General features: G+C 42.5%; 1 pseudogene; it reads right to left on the bottom strand.

Moving 5' to 3' along the window:
- The window catches only part of LOC118488258, a 58921-nt pseudogene extending 34261 nt beyond the window's left edge, over window positions 1–24660 (bottom strand).
- Between the last annotated feature and the right edge of the window lie 1762 nt (window positions 24661–26422).

Raw genomic sequence — 26422 nt, 5'->3', positions numbered from 1 at the left:
GATCAGGCTATCATCAGCTGAGAGTTCGTAATGAAGACATCTCTAAGACTGCGTTCAGGACTCGTTACGGTCACTACGAGTTTCTCGTTATGCCCTTCGGAATGACTAACGCGCCGGCAGTGTTCATGGATCTTATGAACCGTGTATGTAAGCCTTACCTCGATAAATTCGTGATTGTGTTTATCGACGACATTCTGATTTATTCGAAAAGTCAAGAGGAGCATGAACAACACCTACGCCTTATTCTGGAACTCCTTCGCAACGAGCAACTGTACGCCAAATTCTCTAAATGTGACTTCTGGCTTCGAGAAGTCCATTTCCTCGGCCATGTAGTTAATAAGAACGGAATTCACGTCGACCCCGCTAAGATCGAATCGATAAAGAACTGGCCTACGCCTAAGACTCCCACTGAAGTTCGCCAATTCTTGGGTTTGGCAGGCTACTACCGCAGGTTCATTCAGGGATTCTCGAAGATTGCACAACCCCTCACGACTCTTACTCAGAAAGGCGTCGCCTACAAGTGGAATGAAGCACAGGAATCTGCTTTTCAGAGACTTAAGGATAACCTCTGTAGCGCTCCTATTCTCTCGTTGCCTGACGGCACTGACGACTTTGTGGTTTACTGCGATGCGTCTATTCATGGACTCGGTTGCGTTTTAATGCAACGCGAGAAAGTTATTGCCTACGCCTCACGACAACTCAAGACGCATGAAAAGAACTACACGACGCATGACTTGAACTGGGAGCAGTGATCTTTGCTCTTAAGATATGGAGACATTACCTGTACGGTACCAAGTGCACTATTTACACCGATCACAGGAGTCTCGAGCATATCTTTAGGCAAAAGGAATTGAACATGAGACAACGTCGATGGGTCGAACTCTTGAATGACTACGAATGCGCCATCAAATACCATCCGGGCAAGGCCAATGTCGTGGCAGACGCCCTCAGCCGAAAGGACACTATACCAAAGCGCGTGCGAGCACTGCAACTTACCATCCAGTCTAACCTCCCTACCCAGATTCGAAATGCTCAAGTTGAAGCATTGAAGCCAGAAAACATCAGGGCTGAATCCCTGCGAGGATCGAGACAGCAACTAGAACAGAAAGAATATGGTGCTTACTATGTAACAGGGCGCATTTGGGTTCCTCTCTTTGGAGGTTTACGTGAACTCGTGATGGACGAAGCCCACAAGTCCCGCTACTCAGTACATCCTGGTTCGGACAAGATGTACCACGATTTGAAGACTACATATTGGTGGCCTGGTATGAAGGCCCACATAGCAACATACGTCAGCAAATGTTTGACTTGCGCGAGAGTCAAGACAGAATACCAGAAACCAGCAGGTCTACTCCAACAACCAGAAATCCCGAAATGGAAATGGGAGCAAATTTCCATGGATTTTGTTACAGGGCTACCTAGGTCTCAACGCGGAAATGATGCTATTTGGGTAATAGTAGATCGATTGACCAAGTCCGCGCACTTTCTGGCTATTAAGGAAACAGACAAGTTTTCTACCTTGGCAGAGATTTACTTAAAGGAAGTAGTTTCGAGGCACGGAGTGCCAACCTCAATTATTTCCGACCGAGACGCTCGATTTACTTCGGAATTGTGGCAAGCTATGCACAAATGCTTTGGCTCACGTTTGGACATGAGCACTGCTTATCACCCGCAAACGGATGGACAGTCCGAACGTACCATCCAAACTCTAGAAGACATGCTTAGAGCGTGTGTGATCGATTTTGGCAAGAATTGGGAGAAGCATCTACCGCTAGTAGAGTTCTCTTACAACAACAGCTACCACACTAGTATTCAGGCAGCACCTTTTGAGGCATTGTATGGTCGTAAATGCCGGTCACCTCTCTGCTGGGCAGAAATCGGTGATAGTCAAATCACGGGCCCAGAGATGGTGGTAGATACAACGGAAAAGATTGCCCAGATCAGACAACGCATGGCGGCAGCTCGTGACCGTCAGAAGAGCTACGCTGATAAGCGTAGGAAACCATTGGAATTCCAGGTCGGTGACCGGGTTCTACTTAAAGTCTCACCCTGGAAGGGTGTGGTTCGCTTTGGTAAACGGGGCAAGCTTAATCCGCGTTATATCGGACCATTCGAAATTACCGAGAAGATCGGTAAGGTTGCTTATAGATTGAACCTGCCTGAAGAACTGAGTGCGGTACACAACGTTTTCCACGTATCTAACCTGAAGAAGTGTTTGTCGGATGAAACACTTGTGATCCCTTTTAAGGAACTGACGATTGATGAACAGCTACACTTTACTGAGGAACCGATTGAGATCACTGATCGAGAGATCAAAATCCTCAAACGTAGCCAGATACCTCTTGTACGAGTCCGTTGGAACTCGCGACGTGGCCCAGAGTATACCTGGGAGCGGGAAGACCAGATGAAGCACAAGTATCCCCAGTTGTTCCCTAACGAAAACCCCAGCACTGAAGCTACGAACGAATTTCGGGACGAAATTCCAAACTAACGGGGGGATGATGTGACACCCCGTTGAAACGCTTTCACTTACACTAGCTTGACAGTGGCTGCCTTAACTTTCGGGACGAAAGTTCCTAAAACTTGGGGATAATGTGACACTTCGGACCTTCCCGGGAAACTTTCTTGATGTAACGTTTCGTGTACGTATTTTATTAAATGAAAACGATGAATTATTTGTTATATCGTGTTATGTGTACGTATATATATATAGATATATGTAGGCGGGTATGTATATAAGTGAGAGGAGCCGGAACCTTGAATACACCCGAGACCCGACTCGAGACCGCTTAGTCTCGAGTGAACAGTATTTGTTGGGCCGGTTGGGCCTCGTGATCGAGAAAACCCAATCCGGAACCCACACTAGCCCACTCGAAACCCTATATAACCCGAATGGATGACCACCTTTCACACCTTTTACCATTTTGCAAACACTCTCCCTCACTCACTCCTTCTCCTTCACTAAACCCTAAGAATTCTAGCAACCAAGATCACCTCCTCTCATCTCCTTCTCCCTCTCGGATCAACCGGCAACAGGGAACTCGGCCTTCCATCTCGGATCAACGCACACACCCACCCGTTTAGAAGTTCATCCTCACACCTTAAGCCTAGCCGGTTAGTATTCTTTTTGGTTTGAATGATAAAGAATGTTGTTGGTTTGTATATTCATGAATAATGTGTCATTTTAGGATTTTCATGATAAAATGTTGTCTTGATAACTTGTTAGTGTGCATTGATGTTGTCCGAAAAATAAAAGGGTTTGGTTAGAGGATTTTATGCATAGTTTTTGGGTTTGTATGATGATGAGTGTTATTTGAATGTTGTTTGAATAATGATGATTCATGTTGTGAAGGTGTTAATAAAGATGTGACATTGTATTTGAATGATGAATGTTGATAATAATAATAGTTACCATCCGATTTATGATCATAAAATGGGGCAATATTGTGTTTAATGATGGTGTCATAAGAATCTTGTTCATAATTCTCATGTTATAGGTTGTAGTTATGTTTTGAATCGAGGATTGTATGAACCGTATGAATATATGATGAACATGGTATGAATGTTTGAATATGCTATGTTTGATCCGTTTGAAATGAGAATTAGACAAACAAACATGTTTATGCAATATTAGTGGATAGTACATATTTGTTTCATGAAAATGCATTTCTATTGGTTCGTACAAGGTGACAGGTTCTAGAAGGTCTTCATGTGCACGTAATCACGGTTGCGAGTCGCAACCTTTGGTTGCTACTCGAGACCACAGCAGGATTTGTCGAGACCTCCCGGTTGCGAGTCGTAATCGACGTGTATCGAGTCCGGTTGCGAGTCGGAACTGCTGGTTGCGAGTCGTAATCTCTGGTTGCGACTCGTAATCAAAACGTGACGAACCGAGACCTCGGTTGCGAGTCGCAACCTTGGTTGCGAGTCACCTTTGTCTCGACTGGGCTGTTATTGGGCCAAAGAACTTGTTGGATTATCTGTTAACTGGACTGCTTGTGTAACTGTTACTGTTTAGGCCCAATACCCCAACTGTTTGTGTATTCGCATGTTATACGTGTTTGCTATATGTATTGCCATACGTGTTTGCTATGTGTTTACTTGTACCCGACTTGACCCATACTTGGTAACCATGTTAGGACGTGGTGACCAACATACTTAACCAAGTAACGTATCATACCGAGCAACCCAAGGTGAGTTCACAACTTAAAAGCATGCGTCCCGGTGGTTTGGGACACGAGACTAAAACAACCCTATCCCCTTGTAAAGGGGATACCATTTACATTCCTTCCCTGGTTACTGGGAACAAACTTACTTTATCTTCCCTTGTATTGGGAAACCTTTTTAGTTAATTACTGTTTATACGGAATGCAACCAACGGCACTAAACGCAACTCTCTCACTCAAGTCCCTACTACATAATACCGATTAGTCGCCGGTGCCAGGCGAACGGGTTATTAGTTGATAGCGCTATTTAGGTCTTACCAGCCTCACACCGTGCCATGGTATGGGATCGGTCGTGAACTAATGTACTCAGGCATCCATCAATGATGATAGAACATTGACATCGGGGCATCCTGCGGAAACGCAAACGGTTACCTAGTGTTCGGTATTGGAAAAACAGTTTAGTCGCTAACTTTTGGGGTAGCTCCCCATGGCATGTATAAACGGATAAATTAACTGATGAAACGAGTTTTTGGTAATTAAAACAGGACAACTAGTGAACTCACTCAGCATTATTGTTGACCCCCTTACTGCATGCTTTGCAGGTGGCCAGTGACTGGAGCACCTGCTTGGGATGTGTAGTGGTCGTCTGCCCGTGTGTTGGGCATTTATCATGACTTACCTTATGAGCATTGTTTAAAACTGTTTAATTATGCTTCCGCTACTTTTTACACTAAACTTAAGACATTGAACTCTACGCTTGCTACTCGCATAGTTAGTAGTATTGCTTTTGTTATCAATTTAGTTATTCAGTATAATTGGTGGCTGGATCCTGGTCAGTCACGCCCTCAAAGCGGGTGTCATCCGCGGGTGGATTTTGGGGGTGTGACAACCACACTCCTCACACACATCAAATTGGACCGCGTTAACCTCCTTCTTCTTCATTCGAGCCATCTCCCGCTCTAGAGTAGAAATCCGATCTTTAGAGTCAAGATCGGGAAGCGATCGGGAAACGGGGTGTTTTTTAGCTCTATCGGCCGACTCTTTCTCTTTTGACCGCTTACTCATTCGCTCTAAAAACTCCCAATCATCGTCTTCGTGATTGCTCAAGAGAGTCCCATTACTTGTCGACTCGAGACGATTCCATGTTGTATCATCTAAACCCCGTACAAAGCACTTGACCAACTCCCACTTCTCGATTTGATGATGAGGGCATCTTCGCATCATTTCCCTAAATCTGGTAAAGGCTTCATGCAACGGTTCGCCTGATAGTTGGCGAAAAGACCGAATTTCATCACGAGCATCATCGGTCTTTGCCATAGAGTAGTACTCATCTAAAAACGCCTGTTGCATTTCCCCCCATGTGCGGATGCTATTGGCCGGAAGTGTAAGAAACCATTGCTTCGCTTTATCCTTTAGTGAGAATTGGAATAAGCGAAGTTTGACTTCTTCTAGAGCAAAGTTGTGTCCCCCAATAGTATTACAAACTGAAGAAAATTCCGCAAGATGTGTGTAGGGCTCGTCGTTGGACCTCCCATTGAAATGAGGAAGTATGTTGATGTAATGTGGTTTACAATCAAACATCCTTCGCTCACAAACAATAGGTGAATCGTTCTCGGTGACGATCGGCCTGAAACAGTCATTTACTCCCCGTGGAGGTTGTTGACGACGATAAGGACCATTGACTTCTTGATCATCCATTCTTCGGTTATCCCTCCTATCATCTCTTCGATCGTTCCTTCTTTCATATCGCCTCTCATCCCTTCTCTCACCCCTTACTTGATTCCCACCTTGATTACCTCTTTGATTTCCACCTCCCACGAAACGAGGAATCCGATTGGGGTTTCCATTATTATTGTTATTGTAATACCTTTCATTTCGGTTCCGTTGGTTGTTGTTTCGTGGTTGGCGGTTATTCCCGTAACCGTCATTCCTTCTATTCCCGTAGCCATACTCTTCATCCCCAACGTAGTTGGCATTTTGATAGCCGAACTCTTCATCTTCATATTCCCTTGCATTGTAGGCGTTACCCCTATTAATGTATCCCCAATCTTCATCGTCATCCACTCGATCATCAAAGTAACCCTCATCATCCGAATTTTCTGTATGAATGCTTACATGTTCCGGCGATTGATAACCGGGAACAATATAAGGTTCATCATCGGGGATTGCATTTCTCAAGTCGTCGATGTTGAAAAATGGGTCTTCATTCGCGGGATTGCCGCGATCGCGATTACCTCTACGATCGGAATTGACATTCCGATCATCAAGGTTGATGGGTAATGATGCTTGTCGATGGAGGGTTTGTTGTTGGGGTGTTCGTTGAGAGTTATTGGGATTTTGGTTTCGGAAAGGTGGAATGGGTGGTCTAGCGTTGGTGTTGCCACCCGGTTGTTCTTGAGGTATAGGTTGGGTGTTTTGAGCGGGATTAAAGTTGCTCCGGTATTGAAAGTGGTTCTGGTTTTGATTGGAGTTTTGATTCGCCATTGAATCAGTTTCAATGGTCAGCGTGAGTGGTGGTGTTTGGTTGGTTTGATTAGAAGCAAGAGTTGCTTCTAACCGGCTTGCTAGGTTCCTTCTTGCGAGTCTTTCGATTTCCGGTTCGTAAACTAGAGGTGATGTCCGCCCGGAGTTCCGCGTATGCATGCACTACCTGTAACCTGCACAAGTAACACACCCCGCGTAACAAGGAAAAAGACAAGTACAAACAGAAAGCTAAACAATTTAAACAGTTAATCACAAAAAATTCAAACAATATCCAAACACAAAGCGCACGCACTCCCCGGCAATGACGCCAAAATTTGATCGAAGTGTCGCGCTCCAGTCAAAGATAATACTTATAAGCCCAAATTACCCTTAACAATGTGTTAGTGGTAGTAAGGGGTCGATCCACGAAGAGTATGTGGTTTGTGTGTGGATTCGAATGAATTAAACAATTGTGTCACGATTATGAAGCTTGCTAAAGTATTTTTGTATTTTCGTTTGATGGAGAGATATGATTTTTAACTAATTGAATTGATGCGAATGATTAACAACTACTAATTAACGATTGCAAGAAAAGTGATTACTAAAACAATAATAATAAAAAGGAATCACACCCGGTTTCGGTAGTTATTAATCTAGGATTTCTACAAGTTTTAGTTTCAACTTAAATGCATTCGGTTAACGGATTTAGTGTACCATGACTTAGGTGCTACTAGCTATCAACGTCCCGAAGAACGGACAAAAAGACACTTTGTAATCAACACAAGTAAATCCTAACAACGACAACGTACAATTACATATCACCGTTTCGCAAAGTCATAACTTTTAACATCGTTCGACAATTCACGAATTCGTAACAAATGTAATACTATTGTCAAAAGTTTCAAAAACCAAATACAAATTGTCACTAAGATGAAACAAGAACAAATTGAAACCCTAAAATTAATAACTACCTACACCGGGGTGAAACCGAGATGATTAGCCGCTCATGGTTGATGCAACTTGATCACCTGATGTTTGGAACGCGAATGGAGTCATCTTGAAGCTTGTAGAATGAAGGGTTGGTGAATGATGAAGGTTGGTGATTGATGATGATGAATGGATGGATGAATGGATTGATGGCTAGGGTTTGGAATCAAGATTGTGATATGGTTCTTGATCTTGATTCGGGTGATTGATGATGTAGAGATGGAATGGAGATGAATTGGTAGGTGAATTAGGCTCCAAGATGAAGATTCAAAATCCAATACAAGTGTAACTCCCGTCTTCAATACTCTCCATCCAATAGAAATCGAGCTTAACCCTTTTTTCAACCAATTTCGCATTTTAGCAAACTACTACCCGTCGCCGACGGGTCCCCAAAAAGTCAAATGCTGCCGACGGGTTATGCACCTGGATACGAGCAAATCTGGCCGACGGGGTTATTTAGAGGCCGTCGCCGACGGCTTGGGACCCGTCGGCGACGGGCTCTCCAGCCTAATTCTCCGATTTCTTCGTCTTGCACTCCCGGTTGATCCGTAACGCGTCCTGGTGCTCCGGTTTTTGACCCGGTGACCCGTAAAGCTCCTTAAACTCCATCAAACCTGCAAAACACATTTTTGATTAAAAGTAGGCTATTCGAAACTAAAACTTACATAAAAACGTCAAGTTAAACATTAACGAGCACCGGTTTACAACCACGTATCACTTGGGTCATTCCTAAAACTCGCCAAATCCCCGGCAACGGCGCCAAAAACTAGACGTGTGCGCGACTACACATATTTTTACAATGAAATTACACACGATTCGGTTTTAAATTTATAAAAGTGATTATTACTTTTACATCAAAACACACACGAAATAGGCAAGTGTACCCCGTCATATATGTAGTAAAGTATCGGTAAGAACCAAGTATCGATCCAAGGAAATGGGCGGAGAAATAATACTAGACCTTTTTCACTAAACTACCGGTAAAAACATAAGTTGTTTGATTTTTAATAAACTAAAGTAAGCATAAACAAATACTTATAAAACATAGTAGAATTCAAATACTAAAATCGATAAATAGCCTTGCTTAATACACAACCAAAGCATGTCAACTAAGTCGGTTTTGGCACTAGAAGCATTCGGTCAATTTTCCATTTTAAGAAAATTAGTATCCCTTTCGGGAATCCTAACATGACAATCATTCGGAAGGCTAAAACGATAAACACACTTTAACCACCTAAAATTGTTCTTTAACGTGCAATTGATAAATGTCTATGAAAATCTCCTAAAAATAAGTTAGTCATCCGTTAGGAGTTTTCTAACCTCACTTAAACAAGGAAAGCGACACCGATAAACACAATGCAACCACCGAGACAAGCATAAACTAGATTAAATCACAACCGAGTTCATTTTACAAATCTAGAATATAAATCCACCAAGCAAGCAATTTTGGCCGAAACTACTAACTAAGTTAACAATTTATATTAAGAATTCATAACGACACCATTTAACCCGTTAAGGTCCTTACGTGACGGCAAGCTTTCTTGATTAACAATAATTACGTTTTATTAAACCACTAACCATTTCTAGTATCATGGTGCCCACATTTTAACAAAGCTAAACTAGTTAACCAAGTTTAAAGTTTACTAATACATGATTAATTAAGCTTCATTTTCAACTATCTCAACTAACCAAGTACCAATCATCCAACACAATTACTTATAATCAAGAAATCAATATCAATAACAAGGTTGCAAACTAATCATCAAAGATTAACATAGAAAATACTTCCAAATGTCATTACAAACAAAGATTAACATACTAATGGCTATAATCAAGCAACGGATTGTTGTGTTTTTGCCCAAAGGCTACAATAATACATAATAATCAATCTTAACGCTTGAAACATAACAAAATTATGGAAAGACTTAAGAATTCAAACCATAAACAAGCGTAAGAATGAGAATCCGGATAGTAAACGAGCTAAACGGGACAATGTGGCTTGAATCAGGGCGAAAGCTAATGCCTCCGGAGCCTGAAAATCGCCTGAATTGCTCTCCAAAATTCCAGAGTTACGAACAGAATGTTTCTGTTCGTTTTTTATATATTTTCGATGTCGCACGGTCGTGCACCGATCGCACGACCGTTCACTTTTTGAATTATTGGAGTTATTGTTAATGACATCAGCAGAGTTGACTGGTCTTCGGTCTCGCATGACCGTTCTTCATATGGCACGACCGCGCGTTTCCGGGATCTTGTTGCACGGACTGATGCACTGGTCGTTCATCACCGGGATTTGGCTGAACATCGGATCCGCACGGGATGCAATATATGGCACGTCCGTGCGTCACTGGGATTGCCTTGCAGGCCGTGTTGCACTGGTCGTTCATCACCAGGCTGGTCTTGATATGTCGGAGATGCACAGTCGTTCCTCAGAACGCACGACCGTTCCACTTGCCCAGGTCAGTTTTCTAACAGAATGTTCGCAGCTTCGTCGTTTTGTCCGGAAAGTCCTCGTTTTCACTATCATCTTGTCCGGTATGCTGTTTTAGGCCTGCAAACATAAGTATACATAATTAAGTATCCGAATGACGATTTTACAGCCGAAAACGCATAAAATGGGGATAAAATGGGGGACTAAAATATGTGTAAATTAGCGAATATCAAATCTCCCCACACTTGAACCTTGCTTGTCCTCAAGCAAGCTAAACTAAAATGTAATAAAAGATAGAATTAAACAAGAACGATAATTTACACACTATTTTATTGAAAACAACTATAAACGGTTAGCCGATTTTTCGAAAGACAACATCAAAAGACTCAAACCCAACAAGCATATGCAAATATATAGCGACAACCAAAAAGCCGTGACTTCACATTTTATTGACTCAACATGTTAATCTTCACACAACTCACAATGTTCACACACACTCGGTTTTATTTATGAACCATACATAAAATGTGTACGTGCAAAGACTCAATGCCTCGTCAATGAAATGTGTAATATCATAAGCTTGTCATAAGATCTCGTCTCCACCAACTAACATGTGAAAAAGTGTAAATCAAGAGGTCTTTACGGGTTTTAACGTTAGGCTTGGGCGAAGGGTATGGAAATGGATATTTAAAGTGGCGAAATGGTTAAAACTCGGTAGTAGCGTTTAACTAGCAACAAACAATACAACTATACATACAAATGCCTTAAAAAGGCGACTATTGCGCAATCGAGCTTATCAACGAAATTTTAACATTTAAGCATTCAAAATTGCTCGATTTTTGTCAACTTCACCCTATTTTAGGGTGTTTTATTTTCTGTTTTTTTAATCAATAAACTAATTATACAATAAACTAAAACAAACGCTAGTTAAACGATTATTTTGACCGAGTTTCAACACAAAAGGTTTAAAACATAAAAAAAGCTACATTTGGCTAAGTGGGCGATTATGTTGGGTAAACAAAGATAAACGGGAAAGCTCGACATGGTTAATCCTAAAGGGTAACGTAGGGTTTACGGGAAACACAACACAAAGAACAAGGCTAACAACAAAGGGGTAATCTAAGTGCCTCTATCACTTCTACACAATTCCGCAAGTTCATGGTCTTAACAAGCATACTAGTGAAAAGTTCTAAATTACACAAGACATCTGGCTCACTCCTATATCCGAAAGGAACAAATATACAACAATATCAAGGCTCAAATATGCTCACGTAACAGAAGGAATGGGTAAAAGTGTGAAAACTATCATGCAAGTCTTTCTTTGTTTTTCACGCTTTCCGGTTTTCCTTTTCAAAAATATTTTGCTTGTCGAGTTTTTATCAAGTCCGAAGCTTTCAAAAACACAACCAACCGGTTTATTTATATTGGAACTGAATTCATTAACATACAAAGGAGTAACTTTTGTAAAACTAAAGGTATTGTTCATTAAACAATACTCCTTAACAAAATGGGATTGTTGAGAGGAAACATATGCATCTACTTAATGTTGCTAGGGCACTTTTATTTCAAAGTAAAGTTCCTCTTAATATGTAACTTAAATGTGTGCTAACTGCTTCTTACTTGATCAATAAGACTCCTTCTATGCTGCAAGTAGAACTCCTTATGAACTGATGTATGGTTTTAAAACCTTCTTAGGTCATTTAAAAGTATTTGGTTGTCTCTAATTTAGTACAATTCTAAATGAATTTGATAACTTTAATAGGAGGTCAGGTAATTGTGTTTTCATTGAATACTCAAATGAGAAGAAATGGTACAAACTGTTTAGTTTAGAGAGTAAAACAATGTTTGTCTCTAGAGATGTAAAAAATTTTGAAACAAATTTTCCCTTTAAAGAAAAAGGTATTTCAAATATGTTTGAAACTGTTTGCAATGATAACATAAATACATTAAACTTTTTTGTTTTGTATAAAAGCATATAAATCAAACACAATTTAGATAATGTTAATCCCAATGAAGGGTAGACCAAGAACTTGCAGGAAGGGTTGAAAATCAGCAATCCCGAAGTGTTAGAGCTAATCCTAATAGGGTTGGGGATATGGATCTTACTAGTTCTGATGAGGGTACTAGGGATACAAATGAACCAAATACAATTCTTAGTAGGGCTGTTAAAAACCTTGCTATGCCTAGAAAGTTGGATGATTTTATAATAAAGGGAAAAATCAAGTATGGGATGGAAAAGGTAGTTAATTACTCTAAACTTTCTATTGAAAATTATTGTTTTACTACAAGTCTTAGTAAAACTGTAGAACCAGAACCTATTTCTTATGAAGATGCTATTAACGACCCTATTAACGACCCTAGGTGACATAGAAATAATACTTGGGATCTTGTTGATCTTCCTAAATGAAGAAGTCTAGTTGGTTGTAAATGGAGATACAAGATTAAGTTTAAGGCTAGTGGTGAAATAAAGAGATTTAAAGCTAGGTTGGTTGCTAAAGGTTATAGTCAACAGGAAGGTTTTAATTTTGATGAGACATTTTCACATGTGGTCAAACTTGTTACTGTTAGATGTGTGTTAGCTTAGTTGTTCAAAATAGTTGGTCTTTTTCAAATATACCTTAATAATGCTTTATGTAGGGTGAGTTGTATGAGGATGTATATATATCCTTACCAAAAGGGTTTTATTCTGAAACTTAATCAAAAGTGTGCAAGTTAAAAAAAATCATTTTATGGGCTTAAACAAGCCCCAAGAATGTGGAATGAAAAATTAGTGTATGTGTTAAAAAAGTTGGGTTTTGATGTGCGTGAATTATATATATTTTTAATTGAGTTTTTCTTCACACAAATTTAGTTTTAAAATGGGTTTTCACCTAGAAACTAACTACACACACAAAGGGCAAGTGTACCCGTCGGGTGGTAATATAGCTAATCGGTAAGAACCGGATATCAATCCGTGGATGCGGTGTCTCGATACTAAACCTTTGTTACTTCAAAGCCTTTTCAAATGATTGGATTGGTTTTTCTAACTTATCATGCAAAATAAATAGACTACTAAAATTTCTAACAAATAACAATAACTAAGAAAGGTTGCTAAACTAAGTATCCACTTATTCACATGTGACAACAAAGAGGAAGGGATTATGATGATGCAAGCTCCAATTTTAACTAAGTCCCCAATCAAGGCTTCCTAGTTTATAATTCTTAGGAAAATTAAAAATGAATTAACATTCTAATCACCTAAAAATTATTCCTTTAAGCTCACTTGCTAAGTTGATGTTAATCTTTGATGATGAGTTATTCATTTGTCAAAACTCCTAACTCTACAAATTAGGGAAAACTAATATGAGAAACACACTAATCACCCTAACTTGGTTTTAAGTAGTTGGCACTATCACTATGTTCTTGATATGAACCACAAGCATGGTCATGCTAGCTAACAACCTTGGCCTAAATCATCAACCAAACATGAACACAAACTATAGAATTCATATAAACATACTTTTGATCTTTCCAAATCTAGATGCAAGAATTCACACACAAGCTCAAATCATTGTTCATATCATATTAGCACTCACCATTCCTAGTTTCATGCTATGAATCATACTAACAAGTTAACAAGATTCAATAATCATAATCTCTACATGGGCTTTCCAACACAACATGTAAATACTTATGAGCAAACATTCAAGAACAAGAACTTTAAGCATGCATATGAACTCCAAGAACAAAATCAAATGACAACATGAAGATTAACAAGAACGATCATCACATCTACTTCCATATTATCACATGTTCATAAGCTTCAACATAGTTTAGACAACGCAAATGTTTAGCCTACAAGGCTCATAACTACCAAATCAAGCATAAATAAACATAAATTGTTCATAATGTAGTAAGCTAACCAAGTTAAAGACAAGAATTAAATGGTGTTTGAGTAGATCTTCAAGTGGTTTAATCCTCTTCAAGGCTCCTTCTTGGCTCCAACAAGCTTCCAAGACCAGATTCTTGAGAGAAAAAGTCACCAAAATGCTCCAACTCCCTTGCAAATGAGCTAGAAACTCGTATTTAAACTGCTGGGCGTTTGGCACTACCATGCCACCTTTTGGCACGGTCGTGCTTGGCAAGTGTCAGAGCCACTTTCTTGAGTGTTGACCAAGCAAGCTACCATTTTCGGAAAAATCACGCTCAAATGTTCCCGAGGTCGCACGATCGTGCTCGGAGATCCTCTGGACGTGCGAGCCGGTAGTGCTCGGTAACAGTCATCTCGTTCTCGGAAACAAGCTGATCAGAGGCTAAGATTGACTTGGCACGGTCGTGCCACTGGTTGGCACGGTCGTGCTTCCCTTGATTTTGAAGATTTGGCTGCTGGGTGCTAGTGCTGATCGAGAGTGCCGACGTCGGGAGGCTTGGCACGGTCGTGCCACTGTTTGGCACGGTAGTGCCATATCTGGCAGTTTGCTGGAATGCACCATTTTAGCTCTATTTTGCTCCAAAAGCTTCCGTTTCATCACCGGGCCGAAGCCCGGACCTGTATTTTCACAAACAACTCAAATAAGTACCAAAATCAATGAAAATACAAAGAGTTTTCGCATAAACGGGGCGTATTTGACGTTTAAAAGATGTATAAATTCTTATACATCAAACATCCCCACACTTGAACTTTGCTTGTCCTCAAGCAAACTAAAATCAACGAAACTCTCTAAATGGCAATCATCTCAACTAGCATTTCATAAGCACAAACAAATAACTTGGGTCAAAACAATCAAGGAGTGCTCAATATAAAGAAACAACCGAAAAGAGATATGTAAAATAAGTTTATGAGCAATGGTCCATCTTAGAAATCCCTACCAATTCACCAAGCATCCTCACAATGTTGACACACACTCGGCTTAATATAGGAACACATACAATTCATGGAGTATGTTTAGAACACTCGATGCCAAGACGATAACTATGCGATATCATAAGCTTGTGGAAGGATCAAATCTAATCACTAGACAAAAATATAGCATAAATCATGAGGTCTTGGTTGGGTTGTAACTTGGCTTGGGCTAGGGGTATGGAAGTGGATTTTGAAAAGTGGCTAAAACGGTTGTAACCCGACGGTTTGACTAACTTAAAGCATAAGAAAAATAAAACTATACAACTAAATAGTAACTAACCGAGAGCTCACCAACAAGTATTTCTTTTTGCTCCCAAAATCGCTCTAACAAAGCCATTTGATAAGGCTCTTTCAACTATATTTCTTTCGTTTTTTTTTTTTTTTTTTTTTTTTTTTTACAAGAACTAACCCATGCTTTGGAGAGAACTAAGTACGTCTACCTAGCTAAAAACTCTTGAACATGAGGGATATAACAACTAAGAAGAACTATACAAAAGCTACAAGTTAATCAAAACCGAACCGGGCTTCCAACCAAAAATGGGCTAAAAATATAAAAGGCTAATTTGGCTAAGTGGCTAATGTTTTGGGGTTTTTAAGAAACGAACGGGAAAGGCTCAAATTGGTTTAACTAGGGGAATAATTCGAGTAGGGAGGTGAATGAAAATGGCTAAAATGAAAAGGTTTCCTAATGCCTCAATCACTTCTATGCTTGTATTCTCGCTTTGTGGCCTCGAAATGCATGCCTAACACAAGTTCTAAATCGCAAAAGTTATCCGGCTCACTCAATCTTTGCCCGCACAAACATGAGCAAAAATAATCTAAAGCTATAAGGCTCAAAAATAACTCACGGAAACGGGCGTATTGGGTAAATATGCAAGGCAAACAAGTAGGTCAATCGCTTGATTTCTCATGCTCAATTTTGTACAAAAAACAAGTTACTTAACGGTCTTTTTTTTTTTTTTTTTTTTTTTTTTTTTTTTTTTTTTACACGAGTGAACCCCTTTTTGTGTCAACCCAATTTTATTTATCAAAAATTTTGGTGCTTATTTAGATACTTATGTTGATTTGATTTATATGCTACAAAAATTGTTAAAAGAGAGCTTTGCATTGTTATTTTATTTTATTTATTATTATTATTATTATTATTATTATTTTTATATATATATGACAACGACAAAGCTCAAGCGATAGACCACCTCCCCACACTTGAATTGTACATCGCCCTCGATGTACAACAAAAAATTGAATAAGCAAAAGAATTGCGAATTCAATACAACTAAAGGAAGGCGGGAACACGAAAACTCCCCTGAAACATGAAGCTAGAAGCGGAACAAGATGAAGCAACTAGGAGCATCCACAACGAACTACCAACCCTTCCACCAAGCCAACACCTCATTTAACCCAACGCTGCACATGTAGCAAACAAGATCAAACACATAGGAAGTTTACCCAACCCATTTCTTCCCTTGCCTTTGTTTATTAATTTAACCCACTAATAAAGCGATAAAAACTAACACCTAAAACGGAGGGATGTACGTACGATGGAAAATGGCACATCCCTCAAACACGAAATAGTAATACAAATACGAGATGAGGGCGGGACTAAAACCTCCCACCGGATCCCGAAGGACCGGTGTCGTCCCTGCGATCAAACCTGGATCTACGCGCAAAATGCGGAGGCGGCTGTGTGTATGGATGGTTGAGTGAGTTCGCGATATGCTGCTGCGAACCGAACAACCAATCCATGCTTCGTCGATGCTGCTCGTGCAACTCCTCCAAATAGTTGCCCTGCCGATGTTGCTCCGCGCGTATGAGACCCACATCTCGCCTCACTTCTTCTTGGTCCAATGCCAGTCCGTCCATCCGCCTCCAGAGGTCCAACGATGACGGCTCGGAAGGACCGTAGGCGCCATAGCCACCCTGTGCATAACCTCCACCACCAAAGCCACCATACATGTTATCCCAATTCGGGCTATCAAACCCGTGAATCACATGTCCAACCTGCATGTGGGGGTCCGCTCCCCCAGCGCCCCCATGCTGGCCCTGAACTGGGATATCGTGCATATGCACATCATGATCGCCGCCATCACCATCATCACCACCATCATCACCACCCTCCTCAACTACAGGTAGCGGGTCCCAAATCCTTCCATGTCGGTCAACGAGCTTCGGAATCCCGTTCACTTTCCTGGTAAGATGCATCGAGTTCAGCTGTTGCAAGTCGAGAAGGCCGTAGTCACAGGCTTCGGTCAGATGGTCTAACCGAACCCGATAAAATTTTGCAAGCTTGGTTGCAAAGGCTCCTCCGCAAATCCGTGACGTGGGCGTCGAACCAACGCCTCGAAATATCGACTCTGCAATGCTGACCGCTAAGTTGCAGTTTGAGCCCGAGATGATGCAGTACAGGTGAAATAGGTCGCGGGTGGTGATGTTCCCTGTGCTATCACCCCGACCACCAATCACATGAAAGATGGCGCGCCCGATGACTCTATGAAGCGGGTCAAGTATCCATGTAGCTTTGGCTCTGCGAGGGTCCCAAATCCGACCCGGCACCGTAATCTGCTCCCAAAAGGCTGCCTTGTTTGCATCAGGCTCCCAATCCTGCAGGCTCCCATGAAATAGTTCTGAGTCAATTTCATCATCTTCATACAACCCCAACACCGTCCCGAATCGACTTATTGACTGGTGGTGCCATTTCCTTCCCAACCGGAATTTAACACCAAGTTTTTGTCGTAGACATCCGGACATGGAAAGGTGAATCGGAATGACGCGAAAAACTCGATAACAAGCTCCACATATTGCGGTTCCGCGATCTCAAAGAGACGAGACCACGGGGGAGTCATCAGATCGTCGAACCTCTCGGCCTGTCCGAGCAGGTCCAAATCCACCAATTGCAGCTTTCTCATAGGCTCGATAAGGTGCCGTCGGGCCCACAATCGTTCCACCTTCGGGATACAATACCTTCCCTGGCATTGTTTGAGAACTGCAAGTAGGGGTGATCCATCTGCAAGATTGAAACAAGATTAATCAGCAACCAAAACAAACAGGCAAAAATTTCGGGACTGGACAAAATGGCACGGTCGTGCCACCATATGGCACTACCGTGCGAGACCTGCAAATCAGTGAAATTATGAAGATTTCTGGGAATTTTATGAAGTATGGGTTTTTATTCCCCAGGAGCACGACCGTGCCATCCCACGGCACCATCGTGCTCGGCCGTAAACGGCTCGGATTTGAACCAATTTTGTGAGAAGCACGGTAGTGCCACCCATTGGCACCCTCGTGCCTGACCGATCTCCGGGAACAGTTGCAGCGATTTAACGTACAGCACGATCGTGCCGTAAAACGGCACCCTCGTGCCACCTGGGTTTCCGGAACAACTTATGAAGAACTAGCAATCTGTTAAGAATTTCTGGGCGATTTGACTGAATTTATGAAGAGCACGACCGTGCCATATGAAGGCACTATCATGCGCGTCGGATTTCTGGGCTGATTTATGAAGATCCGTATGAAGTTATGAAGATCACGACGGTGCCCTGGTGGAGCACGACCGTGCGACACGGAACCCAGAAAAACGACAGCCTCAAATCGGCCCCGAAATTCCATTTTTTTCACAGATTTGCTTAGGGGTTTTATAGATCGGTCACTTGTGGTTCAAATCATCACAAAAAACACTTAAAACGGGCTTGAATCGGGTGATTTAGACCAAGCCCTAAAAACCTAAGGAAACTAACTATGAAGAACAAGAAGAACATATTAACAAAACACTTGAATCTAACTAGAAAAGGGAAGGATTCATACCTGGAATGATGTTGGAATGAAAGAATTTCTTGGAGAAAGCTAGGAGATGCAAGAATCCATGAGTGCTTTGAATGGGTTCAAGGAGGAAGATGAAGGCTTTATGAAGAATTTATGGTGGTGGTTGGTTTTATTCAAAGATGGTTCTATTATTGGCTGCAAAAGGGGCTGACACTTTCTGGTAGTGCCAGAATTTTGATGGTGGTGCTAATTTTCGGATTTAAATTTTTTTTTTTTTTTTAAGGGTGTAGAAAATGGACATCTTTATAGACAAACTCCTTGAACCCGGGGCACTCACGAAGCATCTCCTACCAAGAAAAAGAACCGAACTAACATACCTGAGAGCCGGCAACAAGCTCTAACATCCCTCGCGACCAGAACGAACCGCAACCTGAAAAATAAAAAGACAACCACACACAAAAATAATAACAAGATAATATACACAAAACATGCTAAGTTTATTTACGAGTCTTTAGCTAGACTCACCACCCCGAATTCATTTGTTCCTGGGGTGGAGGGTAACAACCTCCTCACTCGGGTCAACGGGCCCTCCAACATAAGCCTTTAACCTATGCCCGTTGACTTTAAACAACCGGCCATCTTCATGGCCTATCTCCACGGTCCCGTAAGGAAACACTGACCGCACAGTGTAGGGACCCGACCATCGAGATTTAAGCATGCCAGGAAACAACTTGAGACGCGAATTGTACAACAACACACGATCGCCCACTCGGAATTCTTTCTTGTCCTTCAAGCGGGCATCATGGAGCGTCTTCGTACGTTCCTTGTACAGCTTGGAGCTTTCATACGCATCGTGGCGAAGCTCCTCAACCTCGTGAATCTGCACAAACCTGTTTTCACTCGCAGCAGCCATGTCGAGATTAACTGTCTTCAAAGCCCAGTATGCTTTGTGCTCGAGTTCAACAGGCAAATGACAAGACTTCCCATAGACCAATTTAAACGGTGTGGTGCCTATAGGAGTCTTGTAGGCTGTCCGAAAAGCCCACAGTGCATCGTCCAATTTCTCGGACCAATCCTTACGGCTAGAATTAACCGTCTTCTCCAGAATCCGCTTGATACCCCGATTAGTAACCTCGACCTGTCCACTCGTCTGCGGATGATATGGTGTGGAGAATCGATGTTGCACATCATATCGGGACAATGCTTTCTCAAGCTGCGCATTACAGAAATGCGTCCCACGGTCACTAATCAATGCCTTCGGGGCACCAAAGCGAGCAAACAGCTTTTTAAAAAACCGCACCACTACCCTCGCATCGTTAGTGGGCAAAGCTAGTGCTTCAGCCCACTTTGAAACGTAATCAACAGCGACTAGGATGTAGCGGTTGCCAAAAGAGGTCGGAAAGGGGCCCATGAAGTCTAGCCCCCATACGTCAAAAACCTCACAAACTTGGATGCCGTTTTGTGGCATCTCATGGCGTGCAGAAATGTTGCTCGCCCTCTGGCAAGCATCACAGGACCTCACCCAATCGTGGGCATCACGGAAAATAGTCGGCCAAAAGAATCCGGCATCAAACACTTTCCTCGCCGTGTTGTTCGCTCCGTGGTGGCCTCCCGTGGGTCCCTCGTGACAGTGGCGTAAAATGTCCCTCGCCTCGTCACCATACACGCATCGCCGGATCATCCGATCCGCTCCTACCCTAAATAAGTAAGGGTCATCCCAGAAGTAATGCTTGACATCCGCAAAAAACTTTCGCTTCTGCTGGTGGGTCATCCCCTTGATCAGGATGCCACTAGCTAAGTAGTTTGCAAAGTCAGCAAACCATGGGGAATCATCATTAGTCTCGATCCTCATGAGGAACTCGTGGGGGAAATTGTCATTGATGCTAGGCCCACGAGTTTCCTTTTCCTCGGAATGCTCAAGTCGAGACAGATGATCGGCTGCTAAATTCTCAGCCCCTTTTTTTATCACGGATTTCGATGTCAAACTCTTGCAGCAGCAAAATCCAACGTATCAGTCTCGGTTTAGCATCTTGCTTGCTAAAAAGATACCGAAGAGCTGCATGATCCGTGTACACAATGGTCTTGGAAAGGACAAGATATGACCGAAACTTATCGAAAGCAAAGACCACAGCTAGGAGCTCTTTCTCTGTCGTGGTGTAGTGCTCCTGAGCGTCATTCAAGGTCTTGCTCGCATAGTAAATCGGGTGAAAGTGTTTATCTTTCCTTTGACCCAAGACAGCCCCGACTGCGAAATCACTCGCATCACACATCAACTCAAATGGCAGCTCCCAGTCGGGAGCAACCATGATCGGGGCATTCACTAACTTCTCCTTCAACAACTCAAATGCCCGAAGGCATTCATCGGAGAAAACAAACTGGGCATCCTTCTCGAGGAGCTGAGTCATGGGACGGGCGATTTGGGAAAAATCCTTTATGAATCGCCGGTAGAAACCTGCATGACCCAGAAAACTCCTAATAGATTTCACGGATGTGGGAGGCGGGAGCTTTGAAATAGTCTCGACTTTGGCTCGGTCAACCTCGAGCCCCGCCTGTGAAATCTTGTGCCCAAGCACAATGCCCTCCTTTACCATGAAGTGGCATTTCTCCCAGTTTAATACAAGGTTGGCTTCTTCACATCTAGCCAACATCCTTTTCAGATTCCCGAGACACTGATCAAAAGAACTTCCAAACACAGAAAAATCATCCATGAAAACCTCCATGGAGTCCTCGATCATGTCGTGAAAAATGGCCACCATACATCTCTGAAATGTGGCCGGGGCATTGCACAGTCCAAAGGGCATCCGCCGGTAGGCGAATGTGCCATAGGGACATGTGAATGTCGTCTTCTCCTGATCCTCAGGAGAGATGGGAATCTGAAAATATCCTGAAAAACCATCAAGGAAGCAGTAGTACATCCTTCCCGACAACCTCTCCAACATCTGATCAATGAAAGGGAGTGGGAAATGATCCTTCCTTGTGGCATCATTGAGTTTGCGGTAGTCAATGCAAACTCTCCATCCGGTGACAGTACGAGTAGGAATCAACTCGTTTTTCTCATTGGTCACCACTGTCATGCCTCCTTTCTTCGGGACTACATGTACAGGGCTAACCCACGGTGAATCAGAGATCGGGTATATCAAACCTGCATCAAGTAGTTTGATGACCTCTTTCTTCACAACCTCCTGCATGTTGGGGTTCAAACGCCTCTGATGCTGTACTACAGGTCTAAAGTCCTCCTCCATCAAGATCTTATGGGTACAAAAGGATGGATTGATCCCTTTTATATCCATAATCTTCCAAGCAATCGCCTTCTTGTGCTGCTTCAGGACTTCAAGCAATCGATCCTTTTCTTCCTTCGACAACCCAGCAGAAATGATAACGGGCAGATGAGTCTCACCCTCCAAGAAAGCATACTCCAAATGATCTGGGAGCTCCTTAAGCTCAACCGAAGGTGGATCCTCAATAGAAGGGCGTGCTTTAGGCTCAGTCACGCGATCCACAACCTCAAATACCTCGGGACACGGGGGAGATGCGTGACCTATCAGACAGGTCACCTCCTCAACCATTCGGTCCACACTAGGTGAACCAAAAGTCTCCCCTCCAAGCAGCTGTGTGTCCATAACATCCTCCTCGAATGTAGCATGAAGATGATCACTCACATAAGTATCGATAGTCTCAATGAAGTAGAGTGTATCATCCTGACTCTGTGAGTGTTGCATGGATTTCCCTATATCAAAGGTAACCTCCTCATCATCAACTCTGAGAGTAAGTCTACCAGTGCAGACATCAATCAAGGCTCTCGCAGTGGCTAGGAATGGGCGACCTAAGATAAGGGGAACGTTTTTATCCTCATCCATGTCCAGAATCACGAAATCGACAGGAAAGACAAACTTGTCGATTTTCACCAGCATATTCTCAACTATGCCTCGAGGGTACTTCACTGAACGGTCGGCTAGCTGAATGCTCATACGAGTCGGCTTGGGCTCTCCCAAGTCTAGCTTAGCAAAAACCGCATATGGCATGAGGTTTATGCTAGCTCCAAGATCAGCCAACGCATTGCTGACCGACAAACTACCGATCAAACACGGGATAGTGAAACTCCCAGGATCATTCATCTTCTTCGGTAGTTTGTTCTGAAGAACCGCTGAACACTCCTCATTCAAGGTCACCTGCGAAAGCTCCTCAAGTTTCTTTTTGTTGGATAGGATATCCTTCAGAAACTTGGCATACTTAGGCATTTGAGCAAGTGCCTCGACAAATGGTAAATTAATATGAAGTTGCTTAAAAAGCTCGAGGAATTTACCATAGTGTTCTTCCATTTTCTGCTTTTTCAACCTCCCCGGATATGGAACGGGAGGGACATACTCTCTCACTGGCTCCTTGGGTCGTGCGGTACTTGCTGGGACTCGCCTCTGTTGCACCTCACCCGGAGACTCAGCCTCAATCTCCTCATCAACCTCCTCGTCATCAACTGGCTTTTCTGAAACAGCCGGAGGGATGGCTTGAGCGGTCTTGCCGCTTCTCAACGTGATGGCCTTTGCTGTAGCATTTGGATTTGGCTCTGTGTTGCTCGGAAGGCCCCCCTGTTGTCTCTCAGACAACATCTTGGCAATCTGGCCAACTTGGTTCTCAATGGCCTGCATGGAAGCCTTTTGGCTTCTCAACTCACCCTCGTGCCTCGTGAAACGACCGTCATACTCCCTAAAACGCTTCTCATTCTCCGCTTTTTGAGTGTTTTGACCAGCTAAGATTTGACTAAGCATATCATGTACACTAGGATCACTAGAAGGAGGCGGCTGCTGAGGACGAGGTGGACCATATGCTCCATGGGTCGGAGCTGTGGGACGTGGAGCGAATCCGGGTGGATGCTGGTTAGAAGCATCGGGCTTCCAACTAAAGTTTGGATGATTCTTCCACCCCGGATTATAAGTATTGCTGTAGGGATTGTTTTGAGGACGGTATTGGTTTCCCATGAAATCAACATGCTCGTGTGACATCTCTCCCGTCGGAAAATCACCTACCTGATATGCTCCCCCACTCGAAGAACCTCTCGAGTGCATTTCCATCACTCGATCAAATTTCGAAGACAAGGCATCCATACGTGCTGTCATGGCTGTGTAGTCGTCCACATGATGAACTCCCTGCCGAGAACTCTTTCCCCTCGGGGGCTGTTGCGTCCGGTTTTTCGCGGCACACTTTTCAAGAATCTCAAATGCCTCGGTGGCATTTTTCGTGCCGATATCACCACCCGAGTATGTATCAATCATCATCTGTCCCTGACTGTCCAAACCATGGTAGAAGATCTGACACTGTTGCCACTTGGGCAACCCGTGATGTGGGACCTTTCTCATAAGCTCTTTGAAACGCTCCCATGCCTCGTATAGGGACTCGTCCTCGTCCTGACGAAAGTTCAGAATCTTGGTTCTCAACCGAACAGTTTTCTCTGGAGGGAAATATTTCTGAAGGAACTTCTCAGCTAATTGATTCCACGTAGTGATAGATCCAGCTGGAAGTGAAAGAAGCCACTCCTTGGCTCCATCCCGTAAGGAAAACGGAAAGAGCCGAAGGCGGATAGCATCCGTTGATGCATCACGAATCCTAAATGTGGCACAAACCTCTAGAAACCCCGCGATGTGAACACTAGGATCCTCGTGATCCTTGCCATAAAACTGCACCGCATTCTGCAACATCGATATGGTGCCAGCCTTGATCTCGAAATTATTATTGTCGATTGTCGGTGCATTGATGCTCGCAGGCAAACCATCGAGTGACGGTTTTCCAATTTCATTCAAGATCCTATTCTCTTCCGCGTCCGCCATGTCTACCCGAACCTCGTAGAAGGTGTCGTCGTCCGCTGCGTCTGTATCAATCGCCTCGGCTACCACGCGAAACCGCTCCCGCAGTCTCCGGTGAAGATCACGCTCCGGCTCCGCTGAAGGCTCAACGATATCAGTAGCAGGGGTTGAGGACATGCACGACCTGTAGGGAATAAGGAGCACAATGCACAAAAATATATACCAAAAAATAAAAACAACTAGCAAATAATCATTTTTTTTTTCAAATAATCAAGCAAAGGCAAATAAAACAAGTAGACAAAAACTTTGTACACTTTTCACAATGGCTAAATAAGTAACTCGAATCGTTTTCAAGAAGACCGCATCCCCGGCAACGGCGCCAAAAACTTGATGTGCGTGAATTATATATATTTTTAATTGAGTTTTTCTTCACACAAATTTAGTTTTAAAATGGTTTTTCACCTAGAAACTAACTACACACACAAAGGGCAAGTGTACCCGTCGGGTGGTAATATAGCTAATCGGTAAGAACCGGATATCAATCCGTGGATGCGGTGTCTCGATACTAAACCTTTGTTACTTCAAAGCCTTTTCAAATGATTGGATTGGTTTTTCTAACTTATCATGCAAAATAAATAGACTACTAAAATTTCTAACAAATAACAATAACTAAGAAAGGTTGCTAAACTAAGTATCCACTTATTCACATGTGACAACAAAGAGGAAGGGATTATGATGATGCAAGCTCCAATTTTAACTAAGTCCCCAATCAAGGCTTCCTAGTTTATAATTCTTAGGAAAATTAAAAATGAATTAACATTCTAATCACCTAAAAATTATTCCTTTAAGCTCACTTGCTAAGTTGATGTTAATCTTTGATGATGAGTTATTCATTTGTCAAAACTCCTAACTCTACAAATTAGGGAAAACTAATATGAGAAACACACTAATCACCCTAACTTGGTTTTAAGTAGTTGGCACTATCACTATGTTCTTGATATGAACCACAAGCATGGTCATGCTAGCTAACAACCTTGGCCTAAATCATCAACCAAACATGAACACAAACTATAGAATTCATATAAACATACTTTTGATCTTTCCAAATCTAGATGCAAGAATTCACACACAAGCTCAAATCATTGTTCATATCATATTAGCACTCACCATTCCTAGTTTCATGCTATGAATCATACTAACAAGTTAACAAGATTCAATAATCATAATCTCTACATGGGCTTTCCAACACAACATGTAAATACTTATGAGCAAACATTCAAGAACAAGAACTTTAAGCATGCATATGAACTCCAAGAACAAAATCAAATGACAACATGAAGATTAACAAGAACGATCATCACATCTACTTCCATATTATCACATGTTCATAAGCTTCAACATAGTTTAGACAACGCAAATGTTTAGCCTACAAGGCTCATAACTACCAAATCAAGCATAAATAAACATAAATTGTTCATAATGTAGTAAGCTAACCAAGTTAAAGACAAGAATTAAATGGTGTTTGAGTAGATCTTCAAGTGGTTTAATCCTCTTCAAGGCTCCTTCTTGGCTCCAACAAGCTTCCAAGACCAGATTCTTGAGAGAAAAAGTCACCAAAATGCTCCAACTCCCTTGCAAATGAGCTAGAAACTCGTATTTAAACTGATGGGCGTTTGGCACTACCATGCCACCTTTTGGCACGGTCGTGCTTGGCAAGTGTCAGAGCCACTTTCTTGAGTGTTGACCAAGCAAGCTACCATTTTCGGAAAAATCGCGCTCAAATGTTCCCGAGGTCGCACGACCGTGCTCGGAGATCCTCTGGACGTGCGAGCCGGCAGTGCTCGGTAACAGTCATCTCGTTCTCGGAAACAAGCTGATCAGAGGCTAAGATTGACTTGGCACGGTCGTGCCACTGGTTGGCACGGTCGTGCTTCCCTTG

This window comes from Helianthus annuus, chromosome 16 (genome assembly GCF_002127325.2).
Source record: "Helianthus annuus cultivar XRQ/B chromosome 16, HanXRQr2.0-SUNRISE, whole genome shotgun sequence".
In the NCBI taxonomy this organism is placed as follows: domain Eukaryota; kingdom Viridiplantae; phylum Streptophyta; class Magnoliopsida; order Asterales; family Asteraceae; genus Helianthus; species Helianthus annuus.
Note: the sequence above shows the minus strand (reverse complement) of the source record. Positions and strands in the feature narration are given on the sequence as shown.